We start from the raw sequence: 12043 nt of genomic DNA, 5'->3' as shown, positions 1-12043 counted from the left end.
AACATTATGTAACAGTTCAGCAAAATAAATAAGTAAATAAATAAAAAAAGACGATGAATGTAATGATAAATTTTTTAACTTACACTATTAGCAGATTTGGTCTGGAAAAACTAAAAAAATTTAAGTATAAAATTTCAGTATGGATTTTTTTTAAAAATTATTCTGAATGCTAACCAAATGTGACTAGAACGAGACATAGGAATTTAATAACTGAGCATGATTACTTACTTGCGTGTCTTTTCTTTTAAAGGCTAAATGAATTAAATGTTTTTATTAATAAAAGAGTGTTTTATAGCCATTATTTTATGTCTTATAGGAATTTTTGTTTCCTTTTGGAGGTCAGCATATTAATGCGCGAATACGAACGACTATTGACTTTTTTTTCGAGATTATATAATTAAAACTAATTATTACTGGATCAAAAATTATTTGATGCACGTAGTAGAACAAATTATAGGTTGAATATTGAAATGAAAAAAAATGACACGATGAAAAAGATATCTATATCTTTCGTGAGTCTATATCATCACGCAAACAAAATATCCCACAATTGAAGAACAAATAAAAAATGTTCTAAGAGACATTATACTGCAATAAAAGACATCAGGTTAGGAAACAAACAACTGTAAGGAGCTTCCTGCGAAAGAAAATTTTACCAATCTCTTTATTTAATGACCAAAACTCTTAATGACATTTAGATTTTAACATTTTTACGTTTAAACATATTTTTAAAACCGTTCTTTTTAGAATGTCTTTTAAATTTTTCTTTTCTCTAGTAAGTGAACACTCTGCGCTGTTTAGGGAAAACTTACTTTGAATTTAGCCGGTTGCTTAGCCAGTTCGGTGAGAAGTCCATAATCAAAGGGAAAATTCAAAGAATGCTACCTAATTTGTCACAATGGCCTGGAAATGAACGGAATTGGATCGAATTTCGTTAAAACATAATGAAATGTTCCTTCGAAAGATTTTCAATTATCGTCTAACATTTTTATAAATTAATAATATTATATGAATTTTGCACTCATGGGCAGTATTTTGTCAAAGTGATATTTTGGCAACAGAGTTTCTTCCTATAATATTTAATCAGAAGAGATTTTGTGCTCCCCGATTTGAAATCATGTCATTTCAGTAAATAAGCAGTTCAGATTTAGTTTTTGCTTTTTTCCTGCAATTTTTACATTTATCGCGTTTAAACGCAAACAACATTAAATAGAAAAAATATGAAAAAGTTTTTGTTTTTATTTTTACATAATTTGGCAGTGCTACGTGCTGTTGTAAATGGTTGACACCTAGAATTGACATGTTTGTCAACAACATACAACAACAGCAATCACATTAAATTTAGTTATTTGTTTTTGAATGTTTATTTTCTTTTTATTTATTTCGCATTTAGTGGTATTCTTTTGCAACCTAGACATGACTACCTGGTTTGAATAGAAAATATATTATTTGTAAACAAATTAATTTAAATTTTATTTATATTTATTTTAATGATCCTTCGAATAAATAGGGTCGAGATATACTGCTATAAAGCATGCCATGGAGGCTCTAATAAGAACAAACGCAGCTTGTAATCCCCTTTCGGTAAAAATTGATGAAATTGTCACATCTGTGTGCATAAAAGGCGTTTAAAGAAATCGCTATTTACACCTTGTATTTACAGGGTGAATTGCCAGATTTTTCAACAAAAAATAAGCACTTTTTAAGCACATAAATATTTTTAATTACTTTTTTTTAAAAAGAAAGAAGAAATCATTATCAGGATATGTACAGTAATAAAAATTATTTCTTCCTTTTGTTTAAAGTTCTGAATTGACGAAATCAAAGAAAGGTAAAAACATTTTAAAAGATTTTACATAATCATTACAAAAAAAAAAAAAAAATAGTTTCTGATAACTATTCATAGTTCATGATAAATATTCATACAAAAGAAGTAAAGCTCATATGAAGGATTTTTAATTATTTTATAATCTTTCCAGCCTAAAGAAGGTTCCAGCTTTCCAGAATAGAAAGATAAAAGAGATCGTGGAATATCCACTACAGTTGAGATCATTGTTGGCTTTCAATGAAAAGAAAAGTATGCACAAGAATTTTCATTAATGTTGTATAATGTATTATAATAAGGCATAATAATCATGGATAATAGTAAAGAATAGTAGAAAAATAAACTAACAAATAAAATTTACTTGTTATAAAATTTTATTTGTTAGTTTATTTTTCGATTCTTTGCTATTATGATGCATTTTTATTAGCTTTAATAATTAAAGTATTTTATTTTCCTTTTCAATACCTGAAATAAAATATTATTGCTATTCTCACATTTAATATTAAAAAAATAATGATTTTTTGTTGTTAAGAGAATAAAATTAGTTAAGATTTTTATTCTCATAATTAATATTAAAAGATTATCAAAACTGTATTGAAAAAATTAAAAATAATAAGAGTTTGTTCATGTTTAATTTAAAATAATATTTTAATTGCTTTTTTTTTAATATTGAAAAGTAAGGATGTTTATTTTTTACTTAGGTTCCTGATTATGTTTGTTATATCCAATATATGATTGTAATATAATAAAATTATATATGATAATAAAATAATCTATGATTGTAATATCCAAATGCATCAATTAAAAAAGGATTCTATGGATGGAAGTTAGCAAAAAAAAAAAAAAAGAAAAAAATGAAAATAGATTGGTTTATGCGAAAAGCAGTTTAATTATTTATTTTATAATCATTATATTATTTATTAAAAAAAACATCAAAACCTTTTAATGACCTATACTTACTTTTTTTATTATTTACTTATCTATTTCTTTCAAATTTATTTTTTGTAAATTTACATTATTAAGAAGTAACAATGTACTTGAGTACTATTTTGAACTACGTTGACCTAATTTTGAATGCCTAAATAGAAATTTGTTCTTGCTTTTTAAATTTTTGATCTAGATTGAGATGGTTTTAAAAATTAACGCCTCAAATGCACGTCTTCATTTCTCCGTTTACAGTTCCATATTCACACAATTTTGATAATTTTCATCTGATACGACTTATTATTTGTGTCATTTGCTAATATATTTAAATGTATTTATTTTTTACCTATTTTATTACTTCCGAGTGTAATTTTTTTTACAACCGTCGTTGAACAGCCGACCCAATTTTTGGGTTTACGACTACTAATGTTCAACTCCGTAGCCTTGAAATTTTGAACCCAATCTAGAAGACAAAGGAACTCTTGGATCAAGTATAGGGAGAAATTTGCCTTCGTGGAGAACTTTTGATGGAACTAACTCGCATTTGCGTTACATGGAGAGGAAGACCACGAGAACCTCCCACGGTTTTCCTGACGGCAAGGGGACTCTAACCCATGATCCGTCTACCACTGAGGATATTTCACGTCAGCACTGTGGTCGGTGCAAGCCGGATACGGATTCGTATCGACCAGCCATCACCGGGATTCGAACCCGGTTCACCTCATTGGAAGGCGAACGCTCTATCCCCTGAGGCATCCGGCTCTTCTGAGTGTATTTGTAGTATTTTAATTAACCTTAATATCTTATAATGCTATGAAGATGCCTGGAAATTAAGTTTGCAAATATGAAACATACTTCTAAGCAAACGAAAAGGTAAGTAAAAGGTAATTTTGTAGAAACAGACAATGTTTGTCCAGCTTCTGATATAAGGTAATTAACCATCGCATAGCAAGATACTTGAAGATTGAACACTTTTTTGAAACGTCAGAATTTTGACCACACAGTTAAACTCCAAAAGTCAAGCAGAGATGTGAATTGAAAGAAAAAATATTCATTTCAATTTTCATTTGGTGTAACTTTATGTATATGTCATGAACAGGTAATTTAACCCAGAAAAAGTATTTGCGGTACCTATTTTGTTCCTATGTGTGTTAACTATATATTAATCAACTATACATTGTATTATGCAATAAAGATGTGTGGAAAATAAGTTTGTAAAAGTGAAACATGCTTCAAAGCAGACGAAAAGGTAAGTATCTTTTGTAGAAACTGACAATCTTTGTCTTGCTTGTGATGCAAGGTAATTAATCAACGCGTAGCAAGATATTTGAAGATTGAACACTATTTTGAAACGCTACAATTTTGACCACATTGTTAGGCTCAAATAGTCATATAGAGATGTGAATTAAAAGGAAAAATATTCATTTTAATTTTTATCCTTTCAATATCATTGCTTTGGTTAAGCAATGGGAAAATTTAAGTGGTATTTAAAATATGATTCCTATCCAAAACAGTTTCTATCACATAGATTTTATTCTGTTTAATAAGTATTAAATTTCTTTTTTATATAAGCTTAGTGCAAAAGGAAATCTCATTCGAAACTAAGAATTGGATTTTCACGAACTAAGTTGCAATCTTTGAGACAGTTTTCTAAAGGCACTGTGTTCGTATTAAATATAACTTTTTAGAGAGTTACATGAAATAAACTGCTGGAAGTTTGTAGCTGTTATTCAGGATTGTTGTGTGTTGGTTTCTTTTTCGCAAGGACCTTCTGCATCAAAAAAAAAAAAAAAAAAAAAAAAAAAAAAAAAAACGGAGCAAAATGTTAATATGAAGAGAAGCATAGGGTATGTAAAAATGAAAAGCGTTTATGATCGTATTTTTTGATATTTAAAAAGTTACTTTTACGTAAAAAAAAGTTTTCAAAGTTTTTTTTTTCTGTGCTTATAATTTTCTAAAATTGAGACTGATGAATCTATTTTTAACGATTATTGGGTGGAAACTTTTGTCCAAATTGGGAAATTTTTAGTAAATTTAAGAATTAAACTAAAAAATTAGATTTGTTTCAATTATTTGTAATTTTGGCGAATCGTTTCAACTTAGTAAAATACAGAAGCAATAGCAATTTAAATTAGGAAAATAGAGGGGTTGTAAAGAGGTGCATTACAAACTCCGATAATAATTTATAATAAAAATATGACTCATATGATAAAAAAAAAAACATATTCGAAAACTTTGGAAAAAAAATTTTTTAGCTTTTACTCCACATATGTAATGCAATGTACCGACCAAACACAAACTCCTTGACTAAAACCTTCCGTTTAAACCTTCCGTTCCTTATAGCATGTTTAAAAAATAATTATTATTTTATCTCGGAAAGTTTTTTCTTTTTTCATTAAAAATAAAATTCAATTTCAGCCTGATAAATAAAAACATTTGTTATAGTTCAGTACTCCTAAAAAAAAGAATCGGCACTTTTTTTCGTCATGAAAATTATGCAAGTCTTGCAGTTCAGTAAACCAAGCATCAAATGAAAAAGTACAGGGTGAGCAATTATTTGGAAATGAATAGAAATCAGCAACTGCAACTGTCATTCAACACAATACAATAGAATTTTTTTTCTTCTTCTTCACAGTTTCAAAAGTGAAAAATAATACCTACGCTTCTTCTGATTGACAAGACAAACACCTGCTTTGTAAGCTGGTTTTAAAAAGAGTTTTAACAGAAAAAGTGCAAACACAGCATTGAAGCAAAAAATTTCTATTACAAAAGAAACTTTTTCTGATAAAATCAAAAAACATTTTCCTCTTTTGAATGCAACTGCTTAAAATATTAATTACAGAACAAAAATGAAATCTAATAAAAATGTCACCAGTTGAGGCTGCTGATATATTTGTTCACAATAACTATTTATTTGAGGAAAAATATGTAAAATTATGAACCTTCGGAAAATTTATAAAAAAATAAATGAATCGCTAAATGCATTTTACCCTGATTTTCCTCTCTCGGTCACTGTCGTTTTTCTTCTTCTGCTTTTCATTCTTACCATCTCGGCTATTGTGGCGTTTCTAGTTTCATTTCTCACCTATATTTTTTAATTTTTCTTTATCAACTTTTATTTTATACTTCAAATCACTTTTATTTCTTCTCCATCACATCTGATAAGACTTGAAAATGGGCGCCTGTTTTTGAACGCTTAAACCCGTCGACTGTTCTTACATATTTATATATTTTTGAAGGGAATGAAGTATTTAATCAGTTAATAAACTAAATGCTATTCGAAAAAATTACTACTTTTTCTCAGTTTTTATTATTGAATTTGAAAGATTGCGCTTAATTAACAAAGATAAACTAGGGCGTTAGGTTTATATTAGATGACCTGATCCAGACATGTAATCCGAGCCTAGTTATTATGAACGCAATTTTTTAAGCACAAACCTACTCCATGGTGCGTAGCGTTTTTAAATAGTGCTTAAATGTGCTTATTTTCGATTTTTAAAATCCCTTAAATGTGCTTTTTTCATTGGTTTTTTTTAAAAAGTGTTTGGTAATCCCTTTTCGTAAATGAGTTTTTTTTCTTTACCGTGTTGATTTTCGCCACGTATTCTGCAAAAGAGTGCGTTTCAATTGTTCTATTCCACGTTCCCTCTTTTCACAATTCAATCTATTTCCAATCGTTAGCGCCAATAATTTTACATGTTTGATGAAATACTTGCGAGTCCGCATGTGCGTCTACTGAGCTGGGTTTGGTGAGATTCTAGCACTCTCATGTGCAACTCTGCTGTATTTTGCAAGATATTCTCAATTTCAGGCCTTATTTTCTACCCTCATTTTTCGAACCGAAAAATCTCTCGATCTTTTTATGGTGGCTAATATAATAAAACCAACAGGTACAAGAAAAAGAGGACGACCAAACCTAAGATTTTTAGACTGCCTTGAAAAGGACCTACAAGTTTTAAAGATAATAAACTGGAGAACCTTGGCTAAGGGAAGAATGTCTTGGCATGGGCTTGTTGGGAAAGCCAGGGCCCATCTAAGGCTGTCGTGCCAATGAGACGAAGAAGAGAAGAAGAATATAATAAAATAAAAAAAGAGTTTTTTGTGAGAAACTAGTTGTTATATCATGATCATGTAAAGTCTTTTAAAATTATTTTGCATTTTGTTAATGTATATAGTGCTTAAAAATATTCTTTGAGTGCTTTAAAAGTACTTAAAGGGTGCTTATTTTTTGTTGAAAGGTTTGGCTACGCACCCTGTACTCGAAATCATTTAACATTTTATTTGAAAAATAGAAGAAAATTAAGGGTTTCCCCTTGAACTTGGTAAATAAAAAAATAAATGGACAAAAAGTTATTCCGCTGGCCTATCTATATTATATAAAACCCAAAGACGTATATATGAATATTGTCTCTTAATCCATCAGTTTTTTTTTTCGCGTTGAAACAAAGAACTAAAAACTTAAATATTAAAGGAGTAAGCAGTCTTAAGCATCTTTACAAAAAACACCAATAGCAAGCAGGCGATAGTGCCCTTTAGTAATAATTAAAAAAAGGCAAAAATTAGAAATTGAACTACTGCTTGTGATTTAAAGTAAGATACTAGAAATGAGTTTAGTCTCACTTTTGGAAACCAAGGTTAAGCATGCAATATGAGCATGAGCCCGGAAATCACTATCCTAAATGTTATTTTTTTAAACACTAGCCCGTCTGAACTCAGGAAAAAATAGAAAAAAAAATTTAACAGTTTCTTCCCGATTTTTAGTGACTAAATAAAAACGAAGTAGTCAATAAAATACTACAATTATAGAAATTAAATAAAAATATCACTATGGTAAGTTTAAAAGTATTTTGACCCTAAACCGTCATGAATTCAAACTGGCAATAAAATTCCTTAAATTATGAAATTTATGATTATCAAAAATATGACATAATTCACAAAATATGACATAATTCGCTGTTTAAACAAAAAGCACCATTTGACGACTGTTGGAAACTATTTGATATGCCAGATTTTTTCTTAAAAATACTCAATAATAAAAGATAAATCAGTTAAAAGGCAAGTTAGGATTTGAGTATGTTTTTTTTTCTTCCCCCAAGTAAAGTTTAAAAAACCGCGATGGTTCAGAGGAAAGAGAGTTCGCCTTCTAATGAGGTGAACCGGGTCCAAATCCCAGAGAGGTCTATACGAATTCCGCATCCAGCTTGCACCGACCACAGTGCCAACGGGAAATATCTTCAGTGGAAGACAGATGATGGGTTAGAGTCCTCTTGCCGTCAGGCTAACCGAGGGAGGTTTTCGTGGTCTTCCTCTCCATGCAACGCAAATGCGGTTCCATCCAAAAGTTCACACGCAGACAAATTTCTCCCAATACTTGATCCAGGAGTTCTCTTGTCTTCTGGATTGGGTTCAAAATTACAAGGCTACGAAGTAGAACATTAGCAGTCGTAAACCCAAATTTGTGTCGGCTGTTCAACGACGGTTATAAAATAAAAAGTAAAGTTGAAAGTGAGAGGGATATTTTTCACAATGATCATTTTTTACGTGTTTTTTTTTTCCAAATTTAAAACAATCTGTATAAAAAGTTTTTAAAGATAACTTCATAAAATTTAGAATATTAACATTTAACTGCAAACATTTAAATGTAAAGTATAAATAAATATGACGTAAAATTAGGAAATATTAATTTTAGAAACTTTTTAGATATTTTTCTTTTGAGCACTAATACAAAATTTACTGAACACAAATCAAAATAAGAACATTTTTTATTCAAAATGAAAGGGAAATTTATTTAGGTGTCAAAATAAAATCATCAATATTCATATCAAAAATAAAATCATAAATTTTTAAAAATCTTATAACGTTTTTAAAAATATTTTGCAAAAGATATGTAGGCATTTGAAAAAAAAAAAACATTCAAACAATTTCAGAGTGTTCAAAAATTACATTAATTTTCCCGGATCAACTTAATTTTACCTAATAACATTTATAATATCGATCTTTTGTATGCTTTAATAAGTATTTTCGTTCACATATAATATTTTTTAAGTCCAGTTAGTTTTATTATTAAATTAAAAGTCGGGAAAAGCCTTTGTAAGAAATTTTTTTCATTATGACTCCTAAATCAATATTAAATAAAATCGACATCTAAATAGTGTTTCAATGAAAAGAAAATACGAATTGAAATAATACATTTATCTACAGAGGAATTTTTTTTTTCTATTCAGCCTTTAATTAGACACTTGTAGCCGATATTTGGAAACGTTTTATTTTGTACTTAACTAATTATAAAAAAGCGTGCTCATTGATGTGCAAGCATTTAAGAAAAATAATTTAAATTTTATGAAATTTTAGAAAAAAGAAACAAGTATACTAATTTTTAAAATTGAATTACTGTTTGGCAAGACTAACTAGAAAACATTAAAAGCACATATAGCGTATAACATTAATGTGGACAAGTGAAAAGGTGCATACCTTAACGAAAGAAGCTTTCTCTAAATCAGCACTTGTCAAATCACCAACTGGGGCAAAAATTGAAAGTTTTCAAAAAACGCAGAAAAACTCCCGTTCAAGAAAGAAGCGAACATTCCGCAGCAGAAAAACTCCCGAAAAACCCCTTTCAAACCCCACTTTCGTTTATTAACCCCGATACAATAGTACCGCGTTCTTTTCCCACGCGGAAGTCAGAATTTAAAAAAAAGGGTACCCTCAACCCCTTTTTTCATTTCATGAACATGACCTTAGAAGAGGTGCAAAATAGAAGGGGTGCAACGAGGTAAAAAAAATATAATAATCCCTTAAATACTACATGAGATAAGTTTCGAAAGGAAAAGCATGTTAGACACGTCACCTGATTTTTACTTCCTTATCCCCTGAAATCCCCTCCCAATAAAAAAATAATCAGGTCATCAAACATTTATATTCTTCAATCGGGTGGTTACAATAGCCAAGGAGGGTTTCTTCGGGATTTGGGTATAAGGAAATCTTACTTCCCGTTTAAGAGGAACTGCTGACCCCATTAATAATTTTTTTTTTCTTCATCCCTTACACCCCATGAAAACTCACACCTCTTTAAACCCTTCTTTGATGTAAGAGTTCAGGGTGATGCCTGCTTTAATCCTACCATTACTAATATCGGTCACACGTGCTTAAGAAGTGCATTTCATCTTTTAGTCCCACGGTGTTTTTATGAAGAAAGTTTTTAAGCATATGCAATCGGGATGAATCATGCATTTGAGATAGAAAAGTGAAAAATCTAGAGCATGAATTGATTCCCCTAGATTTCACAAATCAAATTTAAAATCTTGAATTTTACAAATAAAAATTTATATTAAATCAGAAATTAAATGGTTAATGCATCTCGATACTTTAGTTTAATTTAAGAAGATATTCTAAGAGTAAGTTATCTTGAAATGCATTTCATTAATAAGTTTCATTACAAAAAAAAATTTAAAAGAAATAATTATTGCAGATTTTAAAGATTTCATACGACATGATCATTTTAATAAATAGCAATTGACAGGGCTATGATTTTGTTCAACTAAAATAAAGCAGTTAGCAATTATAGCCTTGAATTTATTTTCTACACCGTAAAAAATTCTGGATCAAATTACGGTAAAAGGTATCGGTACTCAGAGAGCCGGTATTTTTTATCATGAAATCCAGTTTCACCAGAGCATGTTACGGATCAAAAAATCTGATATACCGTTAAATATTTACCGTGAAATCACTGAATCATTTAACTGAAATAAATATTGGTGTAAAAATTACAGTATAATGCTTTACGCTAATTTTAAGGATGATACACCCAAAATGCTTTTACCGTACTACATACCGCAATTTGATCCGGAATTTTTTACAGTGCCAAATTTGTAAATTCTCATAAAAATCAGCTCAAAGTTGAACCATAATATTAGTATCTTAAACCATAATACGTTGCAAATATGCCAGCAGTTTTAATAATTGGTTAAATTTGAATATGTTTACGATTAAATTGAACCATCGATCGACATCATGATTGAACGCACTCCAAAATTTATATCAGTGTAGTAAGGTTTGTTTAATGGTTAAGACACACTAAAATTCTTTCAGTTTTATACTTACATTGATGTATAAATAAAATTTAAAAAGAAAACTGGAAAAAAAAAGTTTCCAGTTTGATAAGGTTTGCTTTGAAACCAATCTACTTATCTAATATTAAAACTGCTGGAGTTCGGAGTACTTTAATTACTCATGTAAGCGAGAGTAACTGGCATCGAGTTTAATTAGGCTTAAAATATAAGAATTTCAGAGATGGAATCAAAAAATAAACAAGTTCATGGTTTAGAATTTCGTGGTAGCATATGAATTCCCAATTTATGTAAATAACCAAGTGTAAACGACTCTCCATTCCGAGAAAGAAAAAAAAATGTCTCCAAAAATTTGAGTGCAAGAAACTAATTAAACTCGGAAAAGGGTTGAGAGCCAGGATTTCTCCAACCTTCAGAATAAGATGCTTTGGAAAAGAGTCGTTAGTGAAAAGCCCCTAGGGTGGAACAAACAGGAGGTAAAAGACATTACCGTCGATAATTAATCTCGCCAAGTGAGCCCGCAGAGAGCAGCAAAATAAGATGGAAAATTTACCCTCCTGCTGCAAAAGTATTGCAAGATTTTCTTTTACAGTAAGACTCAATCAATTCACTTTCTCTGAAGCCGTTTGCAAAAGCATTTTCTGGCGCTTTTCCACGCCATAAAATGCTTTTCTCTCTCTTTTAAACTAAGAGATATCTTTTGGAGACTCTTTGGGGAAAGATTCGAATAGCCAAGCCAGCATTTCTAGACCTTTCCAAGCGAGGATTTATGCGTGTAATTAAAGTCATACGTTGCTTTCAAATGTACGGAGTTTACTTCGTTATAACTAATTTCCCGCCAACAACAATGGTGCGATATTTATTTTCTGGAAGCTCCTCTAGGCTTACAGTGTTGGGCTGGCGAACTCATTTCGAATTTAGTTTTGTTTGCAATTTGGAAGAATTATTAGCGGAAGTAAATTCCTGTAACACAAAGTCAAATTGTGTAAAACAGTACTGGAAGTCGACGTTAGCTAAAGAGATGAATCTAATTTTCGGTTTATTTTTTGGTTGGCGATGAAAAAATAGCTGAAAATATAAATCTTTTTGTTTCTTTGTTTTGTTAATATAACTGCACTCTGTAAGTGGAATTAATGTTTATGTTTTAGAACGAAATAACATTACATTTGGTTATGTTTCTGAAAAAATGCTTTTGGTGATAAAAGAAATGTTGATTCTGTTTTGAAAA

The 12043-nt window shown here is 29.8% G+C and overlaps 1 long non-coding RNA gene across 3 annotated transcripts in view; it reads left to right on the top strand.

Annotated features, from left to right (window-relative positions):
* The window catches only part of LOC107436714 (uncharacterized), a 124142-nt gene that overhangs the window by 91073 nt on the left and 21026 nt on the right, over window positions 1-12043 (top strand). For 2 of the 3 annotated variants that reach the window (XR_015434624.1, XR_015434623.1), the window contains one exon: window positions 1980-2077. This is a non-coding gene — a long non-coding RNA (uncharacterized LOC107436714). Of the gene's footprint in view, window positions 1-1979; window positions 2315-12043 lie in introns of those variants that run through there. The other variant, XR_015434627.1, reaches the window with a different exon arrangement.

The sequence above is a fragment of the Parasteatoda tepidariorum genome, chromosome 6, assembly GCF_982258835.1.
Source record: "Parasteatoda tepidariorum strain Cologne lab strain chromosome 6, Ptep-v5.0, whole genome shotgun sequence".
Lineage (NCBI taxonomy): Eukaryota > Metazoa > Arthropoda > Arachnida > Araneae > Theridiidae > Parasteatoda > Parasteatoda tepidariorum.
Note: the sequence above shows the minus strand (reverse complement) of the source record. Positions and strands in the feature narration are given on the sequence as shown.